Source organism: Ictidomys tridecemlineatus, chromosome 10 (assembly GCF_052094955.1).
Source record: "Ictidomys tridecemlineatus isolate mIctTri1 chromosome 10, mIctTri1.hap1, whole genome shotgun sequence".
NCBI classification, from domain to species: Eukaryota; Metazoa; Chordata; class Mammalia; order Rodentia; family Sciuridae; genus Ictidomys; species Ictidomys tridecemlineatus.
The window spans coordinates 104802451-104816769 of record NC_135486.1 but is presented as its reverse complement, the minus strand read 5'-3'; the positions used below and the strand labels follow the sequence as shown (position 1 = coordinate 104816769).

Below are 14319 nucleotides of genomic sequence, written 5' to 3'. Positions count from 1 at the left end.
GGCTGAGGGCTCATCTCTGTCACCACTGTCGTCTCGAGCATCGCACGGTACGGGGTACCTGCAGCCTGCACTCCCCAGGGCGCCCCCTCCCTTTCTACCAGGCTCCGTCTGCCCGGGATGCCCGGGAACCTGTGCCAACCTGTGATCTGTGTCGCCTGGGCCTCCCGAGGGCCCGAAGCCCAGCAGAGGTAGAGGGTGTCAGGTAGGGGCTGGGCAAGCACAGGACTGTCCCCAGGCTTCCAGAAGGGGGTGCTCCGAGCTGCCGCAGGCCCAGCGAGGAAGTGTGGCGCCCCAGCAATGTGATCATAATCACCTTAATCTCTTGCTCAAAATAACCCAAAGTCAAGCTAAGCAGGATTACAGGGTCTACAGAGTCCCATCACAGGTGCCGCGCGACTCCCGCCAGCGGGCTCCAGGGCCGGGCTGCGTGGGCACAGGGGTTCACGCCTGTGGGCCTGCGCACGTGTGTGTGGATGGGGTGCTGCCGACATGCGGGTCCCCGTACACACGTCCACCTACACACGTGTGCACGTGTGGGAACTTGTACCAGGGGTTTTGCAGCAGCCCCTGCTGGGACTCCCCTTCCTGCCCCCCCCTCGTCCCCATGTGGCAGTGTAAGAGTCTGTGCGTCCATTCAAGCCGCTGAGAGTCTCTCCCACCTCCCCTCCCCCCCGCAGCCTCCTCCATCAGGCTGGGCAGGCCTGTGTGATGGGCTGGCGGGCCTGGTTTTCCATCTTGTGCTAGATTTATTTTTTGATTTATCTAATTTGGTACTAGGGGTTGAACCCAAGGGCGCTCAACTACTGAGCTACATCCCCAGCCTCCCACCCACCCACCCCCACACACATTTTTTAATTATTTTTATTTGGAGACAGGGTCTCACTATGTGGCTTAGGGCCTAGGTGAAGTGCTGAGGCTGGCCTTGAATTTGCAGCCTCCCGTCTCAGCCTCCCGGGTTGCTGGGATTCTAGGTGTGACCACCATGCCAGGCTCTTGCCAGCTTTTGCACCTGCTCCCACCTGGCCTTGTCACCAAACCTCCCAGGTGCAGAAATGCTGGGCTAGGATGTGAATCTGGTGGCTGGTCCCCATGTGGCCAGAAGCTTGGCCTTTGCCCCTCTGTAACCCCACAACCTCAGCCTAGGAAGGACCCCCAAGTGCTCCTTCCACCCCTAACTTTACACATGGGGACACTGAGGCCACGAGAGAAGGACCTGTCCAAGGTCACCGAGTGAATCAGCCCGGAGCCTCCCCCTGCCAGGGACTAGAGAGAGGGGCTGGTGACTGAGCGGCAGCCGCACAGGCCTTCGTCTCCACCCTGGGCCCCGCACGGGTCTGGGGGCCCCTGAGGGTGGAGGCCATGGCCTGACACCAGGAACAGCTGTGCAGAGACATGAGGACCCCCTGGGCGGGTGCTGAACAGACCCTCCAACCAGGCTCCCTCGCTCCCTGGCCCTGGGCACCCCTCACTGACCACTCCAGTGCCTTCTCCCTGGGCTCAGGTTCTCAGCCATCAAGCCACGGGGGCTGTGGTGGAGTGTCCAGCCTGGCTGGCCGGAGGCTGGGCACAGACCCTGCCCAGGGCGGCCCTCAGCCACCTGCCACCCCACGCTCAGGCCCCGCAGGGGAGCCTAGGGCCCCGGCCACTGCAGCTCTTGGAAGGGTGAGCGGTCCCCTCCCTCCGCCTACTGCACTGTCTCCTCTGTGCCTCAGGCTTCAGGAGACACGGAAGGTGCCACCCTCGGTCCCCGTGATCCCTTCTCCCCTCTGCAGCACCCTGTCCCAGGGCAGGTGATCCACAGCCATGGGCCATGCGCCACATGCAGAGGCTCAGCATGTGCTGTCCAGCCGAGCACCGCTGGCCACTTGTGGCTATGAGCACCAGAAACATGGCCAGTGGCTGCGGTGTTGGACTGCATACTTCTAGAACCTTCCGTCAAAGCAGCCAACTGACTGGACTTGAGCAACCTCCACCCTGCACCCCCCCCTTCCCCTTAAGAGCAAATTTTCCTGGAAGAGAGGCCAGCAGTTTCGGTCCCATCTCCTCACTTCATCTTCTCTCAGCCCTTCCTGTCCAGCGTCCAGCGTCCAGCCCAGCTCTCCGCAGCTCTGCGGCTGGCTCCCATCAAGGTCGCTGGCCACCTCCTCCTGCCATGTCCAAAAGGCGTGCTTTTATTATCTTGTTCAGCCCTCGCAGCACCTGGCCCAGGTCCTCGGCTCCAGGCTTCAGATGGGCCACTCTCTGCTCTCCCCACTGCTGGGTCCTCACCTGGACCTCTGGCTGTCCTTGGAGCCCAGCTGTCCTCAGGTCCCTGCCCTAATGCTCCCCAGGTCGGCTTGTTCCTTGTGGTTACAAGGGGGACCCTCCCAACTCTGCAAACGAGAATCTTGCATATGGCAGGAACATCCAAAAGACCCTGGGAAGGACGTGAATCTGACTTCCCTAAAGCACTCTCGCCCGGTGGGTGGGGACAGCTTGGCCACGGTAAAGCGCCCCTGGACTCAGTCCCTAGTACCCAGGCTCCCCACCCAGAATCTCTGGGACTCTGCAGTAAGAAGTCCAGGACCTGGTGTCTGTCTGCCTGCTGCCCTTGTGACGCCTCCTGGCCTCCCCCACCACCCGTGCGCGCTGACACAGAGTCACTCCAACATCTCCCGGCCACCGGTGCTCGCCCACGCCGTGCCCATGCTGAGAGCACCTCTGTCACCAGAGGACGACGGGGACAGTGTGGAAGGCTCCACAAGTTCCCTCTGTCACATCAACCCTGTGGCCTGTCGCCGCTAATGAAATAAAGAAATACGGTGTTTCCGGGCTTTTAAACTTCTTATGACCGGATTTGCATAATCGCAGCCCCGCTGCCCGGGCTGGGAGGGAGCACATCTGTCTAAAAATACCGCTCCTCTCCTCCCACCATCATGTAGCCAGACCAGAGGCCGCCGCAGGGCCGGGGCCAGGGCTGGGCCGGGCATTGGCTGATGGACTTTCTTTCCACCCCCAGGGAAAACGTGGGCCAAGGGCCAGGCGTGGGGAGGCGGGGAGATGGGCGGAAAGTTAGAGATCGATAACTTTTCACCCTTCCAATGTTTGGCCGATAGATCATGTTTACTGCTGATGCTTCCCTGCCTCCACAGCGTGACTCTGGCCAGAACGGTCTCCCCGGCTCTGCCGCAGAGCCTCTGGGGGTGTGACGGCACGTCAGGGAAGCTGTGGCCTCTGGCTGCAGGCAGCACCAACCTGGGGGAGCGGAGAGCAGGTGGAGTCCAGCCTGAACCCTGCTGCGTCAAGAGGCACAGGACCCTCTCAGGCCAGAGCGTGAATGTTGGCTTTGCCACCTTCTGGCTGTGTGACCTTGGACAATTCATTCACCCTCTCTGAGCCCGTCTCTCAAATGGAGACAATTGTGACATCTCCCTCCCCCGTTTTTTTATTTTTTTGGGGGGGGACATGTCCGGATCACTTAAGGCTTTTGCAGTTGCCTGGTGCAGGGTTCCCTGTGGGCATTTATCTCCTGTTCCTCTAACTGTCCTTTGGCCTGGGCGGTGGGGGAGAGGAGCTGCAAGGCCGCCATCCCAGGTGCCCACGTAGGGGAGGCCCCACAAGGGCTCCCCCTGACCCAGGGGCTTCCTCATGCCCTCCAAGGGCTGGCCATCTTGCTCCTCTGCGGTCCCTGGGGTTGGCTCCGGGTCAGGCCTGCCCAGCCTCCAGGAGCGCTGAATCAGCAGGCCTGGCTCCCGGACTTGGCCACAGGGTCGCATCTGGTCTGCGCTGGACCTCAGCGGGCCCTGACCTTGTCCTCCAGGAGGCTAGGCTCGGGGAAGGCTGCGGAGACCACTTCCCACAACACCCCCCTCCCTCCCGTCAGCCTGGGGTCACTGGAGAAGGTGACCCATGGCCTTGGGTGTCTGTGACCTCTGCAGACCTCAGGGCCTGCCCTGTGTGGTCAGAGCAGGACATTCAAGGGTGTCCACAGAGGGGGCCTCGTTTCCTCCCAGGTCTGCACGTACTGAGTGCCTGCTGGATACTCAGCCCTCCGCGGCCCAGGGAGACGGGCAGGGCCACCCCCACAGACAGGCAAGGAGACAGAGGCTCAGAGGGAGGCCAGGCAATTAGCTAGAAATGGAGATTCCCACCGCCCCCATCCTCAGAGGGAGCCTGGGGCCAAGCGGGCCCTGTGCTGTGGTGTGAGCATCCTCAGGTCCCCTGCAGCCTGGTCCCCGCTCCTGCACCCCTCCTCCTCCAGGTCCGGCAGCTCCAGGCTGCTCGCAAGTTAATTAGGGACCCAAACATTTAATGGTCTGTTGTGCTTCCACCGGGGCCTCTTTTTAAATTAAAAAACATGATGTATGGCACCGTTGGAGGGAGAAATCACTTTGCAATGGCTCCCCGCTCAGGCTTTGGCAGGGCTTCGGGGAGGAGGGTGCCTGGCTGGCCCCTGGAGATGAGGGACAGCGGCGTGTCACCCTCTCCGCTGGAGACGAGGGACCGGCACGTGACCCTCTCCGGGAACACGGGTCCACCCCTCGCCATTGGAAAGCACACCGCTTAAACCAGGCACGGGTCTAGGTGTCCAGTGCACGCCTGGCACCATCCCTCCACACCCTTCTAACCCTGGCAGCTGGGAAGTTCTATCTTTAGTCTGACCTGAATCCCTCCAGTGGTTTTGAGGGATGGCTGGTTTGAGACGGAAGGCGGAGATCTGCTACTCTCTTCCTGGTAGTACTCTGACCTCCAAGAGCCCCTGAATTCTGGGAAGCCCTTTCTGATTACCCTGAGCTCGAGGATTTTTTGTCCCAGTTCTGAGCTCTGACCCCAGCCTGGCAGGACAGCAGGAAAGATCTCATGGTAGGAGGTGGATGGGCCCTTGGAGGACCCTGAGGCCAGCTCCCCAACCCAGGCCAGGCACAGAGATGGAACCACTGTTTGCAAGCCCCTCACAGGGAGGGGGGAGGGGGGAGGAGAGGGGAGGGGAGGAGAGGGGAGGGGGAGGGGGCCCTGGGAGCCCTCCCACACCACCACGGTCTCCTGGACTTCAGACACTTGCGGCTGCTGAGAATTGTGCTAAAGATGGTGGGCGTGGCTTTGAGCAGGAGTTATGAATGAGCAATTAGCCCTCAAATGTCATGTTCATAAAGCAGGGGACCTGGCCTGCCGTGGGGGATTCCAGCTTCCTTGGAAACGGAGTCCCAGGAGGACAGAGGAGGCAGGAGCGGTCAGTCACTGTCCCTCACAACCCAAGCCTGGAAATGCTCCTGTTGGTGGGGAGAGCTGGGTCCCCACTTCAGGGATCCCACCCAGGACTCGGGTACGTCTGGCTGTGACGGTACCCACGACTCCCACAGCCAAGGTCAGGGACATGGGCACCCTCCAGGAGGCTCCTGGGCCACACCAAGTCCCCCAAGGCCACCCTCCGGGAGGTCTTAAGCAAGGGCTCGTCTGCAAGGAGCCCCACCTGGGTCCCCTGAGCCGGGGTGACAAATGTACATGTCCCGTGGTCTTTTTCCAAAGTGACTTCTCACTTGTCCCCACTTGGGACAGAGGCTTTGGCAGGAAGGGCAGCCCCAGGCCTGAGGCCCCTCACCTTCCCCGTCTGCCCCAGACCGGCCTTCCTCCACCAGGCAGCCTGGGGACACTGAGCCACCCTGAGACCGGACGCCCACCTGCAGCTACCAGCACCGTCCGGTCTGAATTCTCACATTTAACGTCCAATCCACCCGGAACGTATTTCTCTGGTGTAAAGAAGGATCAGAATTGATTTCCTCCCCTCCCCCAAGCAGGCAACAAATTGTCCTGACACGTCTATTGAATAATCAATTCCCTCTGGTTGATCTGTGAGGCTCCCGTCTCTCCCTCCTCCCTCCACAGCCCCGCGTGGCTCCCCAGTGCCCTCAAGAGAGTGTCCATGCCTCACAGCAAGACCCACAAAGCCTTGATGAGGGTCCCTGCATCTCTCCCCCCCTCCCACGTGTAAGGAGGTGCTCCACCTGGGTTTCTAGGGTTTGCTGGAAGATGCCGTCTGGGATACCTGGAAGGCTAACTCGTCCCACCACCCCACCCACTCTCTGCTGAGTCCCCATCTCAAGTCGTCTAGACTGCAAGCTCATGGCACAGGGTGAGGCCAGTATTCCCTCCCAGGCCCAGAGCCAGCCCCCACGCAGCAGGGCTGCCCGTGACACCCAGTGACGCTCAGTGACGCTGAGCTTTCCTGGGGCAGCCCCTCCCTCCCTGAAATGGATGTTGGCATCACTGAGACACGATCACCCGTAAAGACCCTCTCTCTGCCCCCCCCCTTTGCCTGCTCTCTTTGCTCTTTTAACTCGATTGTTCTTTCACAGGAAACTTGAAGGACAATTATTTTCTCTTGCTTTTCCAAACTGGCCACCCAGTGGCAGAGGGGATGGCACTGAACCTGCAAAAAAATTAGTTCCGAGATTCCAGCGCGGCACCCGGCACTCCTCCTGCTCTCCCTGAGGTCTCCCAGGAAAGCTTTATAGAGTTCTTCATAATGAACCTCGACTCTTCTTGTAAATTTATTCCGGAGAATTCCTTGGGGTTTTTTTAATCATTATTTTTATTTTTTGTTGTTGTTGTTCTTTTATTGTAGCCATTGTGAGCAGGGGACTGTTGATTTTATTATGCGTTCCAACTGGTTGTTCTTGGTACAAATGAAAATTATTGATTTGTAGCATGTTTGTTTTATATCCAACCCGGTACCTTCCTATTAAATTCTCGTATTAAATTATTTTCTCTGTTGGTTCTCTTGGTCTCTAGGGCCTCAGAATCATACCGGCTGCAAACGATTTGTGATTCTTTCCTACAGGCGCGCCGTGTAATCCTGTTTCGTGTCTTATTGCTTTGTCCTGCGTTTCCGGACAATAAGAAAAGTACATTTTTTGTTTTCTTTTTTTAAATAGAAGTTTTTGAATGGGAATCATTAAAAACGTCATTGTTTAAAATGTGGCTGGCTGTTGAACTGAGACAGATTCTTTAATGTGATTTTTTTTAAAAAAGTACCTTTTTTTGGTCTATTTTTAGCATTTACTTTGAAGTCAGAACTTGGCATTGGATTTCTGTCAGATACTTTTTGTCATTTATCAACACGACATTCTGGCTGACCTGCGGATACCGTGTATTATATTAATAGATTTCTCTAATATTAAGCCATCTTTGAATTCTTTGTGCAAATCCTACATAATCACGGCAGATTATCTCTCTAATATTCTGCCGAATTGGATTTGCTTGTGTCTTGTGGAGGACTTTGGATTCGATATTCACAGGCGAGACTGCTGTGGGGTTTCGTTTCCTGGACATCTCTGCGGTTTGGGATGTGGGGACCGGTGTCACTCCCTCCTCCAAACAGTGGCCACCAACTCATCCAAGGGATGCTTGGGATGGGGACCCCCACCCCAGGTTCCAGGGGCGCGGGGCGGCCCTGTGAGCCACTTTGTCAATGAAGGGTCATCCTCGGCAGTGGAAGGTCACCCAGTTTGTCCTTCATGCCTTCTGGGTCTTCCTGATGCAGGGTTGGCTCCCGGTAGGGCAGAGCCATCTCCCCTGGGAACACACATGGCGGCTCAGAAGGTGGATTTGGAACCGCCATCCTGGACAACAGGGCCACCCAGTAGGGGCTGGCCCTGGAGAACTGCTGAGGGCCACGGAGGATGGGCCTGGAGACCGTCCCTGACGCCCCTGCCCCGGCCCCCACAGAGCATCCGTCCTGAGGGCAGTCACGGGGCAGTGGCGAGGCCAGCAGCAGGGACGTCCAGCAGATCCGATTCCTGAACGGTGGCTTCGACTTCATGTCCCATTGCCCCCCGCCCTTCCCTCCCTGTCAGAGGCTGGGTCCTGTCCGCAGCCTGGGGCCCTCTGGCTGAGCCCGTCTTGACCGGCCCTGGCTGAGGCAGCGCTCTGTCCCCCAGCACAGGACAGAAGTGGCTTCCCAACACACTGCTGGGAGCCACTGCAGGCCCAGGTGGGTCCCCAGCTGCGGTGCCATCGGGAAAGAGGCCTCGGGCCTCGGCGCTGGCTGGGGAGTGCAGGAGCCAGGACCAAGCAGAGCAGATGCCCACAGAAGCCCCCGAGCACCTGACCGCAAAGCCCAGCGTAGAACGGCGGGTCTGGGGGCAGGTATATGAGAGCAAGCACCAGGGCAAGGGGCAGCTGGTGGCCCTGCTCTCCCCAAGGACCCCTTCCCCATCTGTCTGAAGCAGCTCTGGCCTGAGAGTCACAGGGAGGCTCCGGGTTTGGGGTCAGGGACGGCTGGCCAATGCCCACCTCACAGGGCAGGTGGCGTTGAACCTTGCTGGTCCCCTGGCCCCTCCTACCAGCTGGGGGATTTGGGTGGAAATCTCTAAACTCTGAACCTCAGTTTCTTTTTTGTACCGGAGATGGAACTGGGCAGTGCTCAACCCCTGAGCCCCATCCCCAGCCCGACTTGGTGCTTTATTCAGAGACGGGGTCTCACTGAGTTGCTTAGCACCTCGCTTTTGCTGAGGCTGGCCTTGAACTCATGATCCTCGTGTCTCAACCTCCTGAGCCGCTGGGATGACAGGCGTGCGCCACCACACCTGGCCCTCAGTTTCTTTCCCTGACAAGCGGGGCTGTCGATGGTCACTAATGGCACCACGAGAGTGGGCTGCGAGGAGGTGGTGGACACATGGGCTCACTGTGGCCGGCACATCATGTCCCACTCCCCTTCGGGACCTGGCATGGGTGGGAACGGACCCTGCACCCCATCCTGCTGCCTGCAGAGCACTCGGTCTTCCCAGTGTCTGCTTTCTGGGTCCCGGAAAGGGGACAGTGATGTTGCCCTGCAGGTCCATTGAGGGGCCTCAGGAAAGTGGGCCTCTGCCCAGTGCCTGTGAGGGCCCTGCAAGCCGCCTGGGTTCTCCTTGGGGGGATGGGGCTGGGGTACGAGAAAGTGGGACGTGAGCAAAGTCTAGCAGGTGCCACTGGACCAGGGGCCCTCGGGTCAGGGAAGCAGCTTCCTTGAGGAAGGACGTGGACTGCACCTGGACTCAGGGGTTGTGGGATGCAGCCCAGCAGCTGGCCCTGCAGGCCCAGGCCAGCCTTGACGCCCCCTCAGTCCCACAGGATGAAACAGACTGGCATCGAGGCCCAGCCTCCAGGTGGGTGGAACCCGGGAAGGGGGTGGGGCCAGAGGTGTCCACAGAGAGGGATGGAAGTCCCCATCAGGGGGCCAGGAGGGTCCCTGGCCACTGCCAAAGGTCCCAAGATGCAGCCCCTCGGACGGGAAGACCAGCCCCAGCCAGCCCCCAGGAGATGCCCCGCCAGAGGAAAGCCCGCCTCCCTGCCTCCAGCCCCCCAGAGAGGGAGCGCTGGGCATGATGGGGAGATCCCCACCTGGGGAACCGGGGGCCAGGGCTGACCCAGGCAGGACACGCCCATCCTCTCTGATGGCCACGCTCGGGGGACCTAGCCTCCAGCAAGGCTCTGGCCATCCCTGCACGTGCGCCAGCAGTTCAAGGGACAGAGGCCCTTGGGGGTCCCGGGGGTCCGTGGGCTGCGTCCTCCCCAGCTCCCCAGGGTGAGCACAGTTTGCACCCACACTGAGAGCCGCAGCAGGTCAGAACCCCAGACTCCCTGCAGCTGGACTGTGACTGGAACCACCCAGCTGCACAGGGAGGTCCACACAGGGCAAAGGGAGACCAGGGCATGGGCGAAGGGGCCACCCGAGGAGATGGCGTCTGCTCGGGCCCCTTAAGAGCTCGGTTCCAGAGTTCGGGGAGAGGACAGAAGCCACGCACCAGACATTGTTCTGAGCGCTTCACGTCTACCCGTGATGATCACCCTGGGCGCTGATGCGGCGGTCCCTGTGTGGCAGACGAGGCACTGAAACACGAGTCAGTTAGCCAGAGAGCCCCGGGGGATCACCTTAGGTCAGGTGGCCGGCCAGGGGCTGGCACATCCCCACAATGGGGGACAGGACCGCCCACGAGGAGAGGGAGGGAGTGCAGAGCCTGCCTGCAGGATGAGTGTGTGCAGAAGCCTCCAGACTGTGGGTGGACACTGACTGCTCTGGTGAGTGTAGCCCAGTCCACCCACCACCCAACAGGTAAAAAATGTACCAGCCCAGGAACCCCATCCTGGCCTGGGTATATCCCTGTGGAGCTGGGAGGGATGTCTGAGGATGGACACAGCTGGGTAGCTTATCGTGACTCCAGATGTCCCCAAGACAAGGGACTGAAGCACCATGGGGCATAGCTCTTCGAAGTACTATACAGCAGTGAAAAAGAAAGGACCATCGAGTTGCAAGGTAGGTCATCCCAAACCCCCTGCCATACTGTGCCCACATATAAAGGCTCTGGATTTGTGAACAGTGTAACTGTGTTGAACTCAGACAAATTTGTTCAAAATGTAAAAAAACAAAAAAGTGTGAGAATAATCATCACCAAGTTTAGGGACAGGGAGGAGGAGATCAAGATGAGAGCGGGATCTTTCACAGCTGTGTGAATAAGCACCACACATTGAACTGTGCACCCACAAGTGGTTCGGATGGTCAGGTTTATGCTGTATGTATCTTACCACAATTAAAAAATTGAAGAAGCCAGGTGCGGTGGCCCATGCCTATAATCTCAGCATCGGGAGAGGCTGAGGGAGGAGGATCGTGAGTTCAAAGCCAGCCTCAGCAACTTAGTGAGGCCCTAAGCAACTCAGTGAGACCCTGTCTCTAAATAAAAAATCCACACCGAAAAACAAGGACTGGGGATGTGTCTCCGTGGCTAAGTGTCCCTGAGTTCAATCCCTGGTACCAAAACACAAACACACACAAAAAACACCTTTTTTTTGAAGAAAGTCGGGGAGCGGGAGGGGACCTGAGCGGTACCCAGGGAGCGCCCAGTGCACAGGGATCGGTTCTGCCCCGGGAGGGGGTCACTGCTCAGGGATTCGCTGTATTATTCTTTATACCTTTGATCGTATTAAATATTTTACAATTAGTGAAAGATTCATGAGGGATTCCGGGAACATCTGAGCTGCCGTGAATCTTTTATAGCTCCTGTTCAAGCATCTGGAAGAGGCTGGGGCTGCGGTGAGGCCAGGGGCCCTGTGGGTGGATACGCGGGGAGAGCGGCCCTAGAGGGGACCCTCCGCCCTGGAGGAGGACTAACCGTGGCCTCTGAATTGGGAGCCTCTCCCAGGAGCTTCCAGACGCTGGGCTTCCACGACCAAGCTCCGGGGTCCCGTAGGGCTGGGCAGGCCCGGGCAGCCACCTCCACCGAGGCCAAGGGAGGCCGAGCCCCTGGCCCTGCGGCTGGCTCCCCGGGGCCCCCCTAGTTTCCATCTGGGGGCACAGGACCCACTTGCCACCCAGAGATCAAGGGCCTCAGCCTGGGGCTAGGTCTCTGCCTCCACCCCCTTGTGGAAATCCCGCAGCTACTCAGAGGCTGGTGGCCCTGGTGACATGAGCTGACTTGGCACATGTTGTATTTTGAGGGGTTTTTTTGGGGGGTGGTGGGGGTACTGGGATTGAACCTGGGGTGCTCTACCCCCAGAGCCCTTTTTATTTTTTAGCTTTTTTCTGTTTTCAAGACAGGGTCTTGCTAAGTTGCTGAGTCGGCGTCCCCGGCCTGGCCACCGTCCCCCGCTACGTGCTTGATCTCTCGGGGGCTGGCACATGTCCCACCAGGACGGAGCCGAGAGTCGCGGGACCATCCCATTTCACAGACGGGGAAACTGAGGCGGAGAGCAGAGGACGTGGCAGCGAGCGGCACCGTGGGGTCCCTCCCGCCCCAGGCCAGGCCTCCAGACGCTGGGCAGTGAGTGACCGCGGCACGTCAGGGAGGCCAGAGCCGGGCGTGCAGCGGGGTCCAGCCCAGGAAGGGCAGGGCTGAGCTACAGGGCGGAGACCCCGAGCAGAAAGATCTTGAAGAAGCTCCGTGGCGCTGCGGGGGCTCAGGTCTGGCTCTGGATGCCCCCCAGGGGTGACCTGGTCCCCCTCCTGCCTGCCCCAGGGCTCTGCAGAGCCGGCTCCCTCCGCCCAGGCCTCCAGCCCGGGCCCTGGCTCAGCACCAGGGGTCCCCCCGGGGCCTGGGGGAGCTCGGGGGCCTCACGGCAGAGGGGGATGTGGCTTCCCGACCCGTTCTGGGAGCCACACGGCCCTGGGCGTCAGACGCAGGGGACCTCTGGAAAGCCTTCTGGGGAAACCGAGGCAGGCAGAGGGAGCCCCCGACCCGCCTCCCCTCCTCTCCCCGGCAGGGCTGTGGGGGGCGCCCCGATCGCAGGTCCTGGCCTCCTCCCTCCTGCTCCGGGAGAGGGACTGGGTGGCTGCCACAGGGGCACTGTCAATTCAGAGGGGACCCTGCCCAGGGCTGCCGGCTGGGCCTCGTTCCTGGGTTGAAGAAGCAGCGTGTGGGTGTGGCGCGGCCGTCGGGGCTGGGGAGTGGCCATCTCTGAGGCCGGCACCTCGTGGATGGGGTGACCCAAGGACCCTGGCAGAGCCTGGCTCTGGTGGGGCCGTGTTCAGGGACCCTGTGCCAGGGCACCCATCCTCAGGACATCCAAAATCTGGACCCAGAGGGGGAACACGCAGGAGGAGATGAGCTGGCACTGGGACCCTCTGCCCGTGGATGCCACAGCAATCGGAGCCAGGGTCCAAGGCCGGGCGCGGGGGCACATATCTGTCATCCCAGCAGCTGGGGAGGCTGAGGCAGGAGGATCGCAAGTTCAAAGCCAGCCTCGGCCATGGAGTGAGGCCCTACGCGACTCAGCGAGACCCTGTTTCTAAATAAAATATAAAAAGGGGGCTGGGACGTGGCTCAGTGTTTAAGTGCCCCCGAGCTCATTCCCTTGTACCAAAAAAAAAAAAAAAGAGCCAAGGTTCATGCCAGCGGGGGAGGAGGGAATCAGCCATCGGGGGGCGGAGGCCTTTCCCAGTCCCCCCCTGCTCTCTCATTAGCTTTAATGCGGCCTGGGCCCTGCCTTCCCCAGCCAGAGCACAGGCGGAGGGGTCTCAGGTGCCTCCTGGCCTCTGCAGTTCTGGGGGATGTCAACGCGGCCTCCTTTGCTCCTAGCAGAGCGCAGTGTGGACCCTGAATCCTGCACACCGTCCCCCGAGGTCCTCCCCGTCCACACTGTGCGCCGACTTTCTCTGCCTCCCTGACCCGCGAGGGCAGGCCAGGCCACGGTGAGGCCCTGGAGTGGACCAGGGTGGCCAGCCCCGGTCCCCACCTGTTGTCCAGGCCTGCTGACAGGCCTCCCTCAAGGCCCGAAGGCTCAGAATGTCCAAGACCGTGAGGCCAAGGCCTCTCGGGGGTCTCCATTCTCTTTTCTCCTTCCTTTAAACGTAGAGCCCAGAGCTCAAGCAGGGTCTTGGTGACGACCTCCCAGCCCGGCAGGACCCAGGGCAGAGCTCAGCCAGTGGGATGAGAAGGCAGTTGCCAGGTTTCAGGGTCAAATCACAGACGAGGATGTGATGGTGGGAACGGGAGCAGCCACTTTGGTTCTAGACATCGGAGCTCTAGGTGACGGGATCAGCCCTGGGCCACCGACCGCTGGGCTTTTTGGTAAATGAGCAACAACTGATCCATCTTATTTAAAGTAGCGTGTTTTTGGAGGACTGTGTTTCACAGCTTGTCTTCACAGGGACTTCTCACAAGGGAGGAGGCTTGGCAGGATCTGGAGATATCCCGGGGATGGTGTGGGGGGGAGAATCGGGAACACAGATCCGCTCCTCCTCCTCCTCCCTTGGCCCCCGGCTGACTGTGCTCTGCCCCTGTGCCCCTTCTCACCCTGGGGAGGCCTCCTCTAGTCCCTCCAATCCCCTCCGGCCTCCCTTCCCCTCCTGGAAGCCGGCTCTGTCCGTCTGCCCCTGAGCTCTGTGGGAGCCATGTCCCCGGCAGCCTGGGCTCCAGGGCTGAGCTGGGGCTCCGGCTCCCCACACCTCCTGGGCAGAGCGCACAGTGGGTCTGCAGCAGGTGCCTGCAGCTGCCCCGCCCTCCTGGGTGGCTCAGAGCCTGAGTCAGGTAAGCTGCCTGGAGCCAGGCTTGCTGGGTGCCAGGGCGTGGCAGGGGCCACCGGGAGCCCTCGCTGGGCCTGGCCCACACTGTGCCACTCAGGTGAGCTGGGCAAGCTCAGGCGAGTGTCCAGCAAGAAGCAGGATGGGCTCTGAGCCCTGGGAGGACTTCTCCCTCCTGGCCCCGCCCCTCCCCCTCCCCTGTGGCCCCGCCCCTCCCTTCCCCCTCCCCTTGCCCCGCCCCTCCCCTCCCCCTCCCCTGACCCCGCCCCCTCCCCTCCCCCCCTCCCCTTGCCCCGCCTCCCTGACCCACTTTGGCTGCGGGTGCACAGTTGGAGGTGGGGCTGGGG

At 60.4% G+C, this 14319-nt stretch overlaps 1 protein-coding gene across 5 annotated transcripts in view; it reads right to left on the bottom strand.

The window, feature by feature from the left end:
- The window catches only part of Elfn1 (extracellular leucine rich repeat and fibronectin type III domain containing 1), a 61900-nt gene that overhangs the window by 5342 nt on the left and 42239 nt on the right, over positions 1 to 14319 (bottom strand). The window contains exon 1 of one of the 5 annotated variants that reach the window (XM_078023579.1): positions 140 to 328. The exons of the other annotated variants lie outside the window; for them this stretch is intronic. The gene's annotated coding sequence lies outside the window, so the exon portion shown is untranslated. Of the gene's footprint in view, positions 1 to 139; positions 329 to 14319 lie in introns of those variants that run through there. 5 annotated transcript variants of the gene reach the window in all.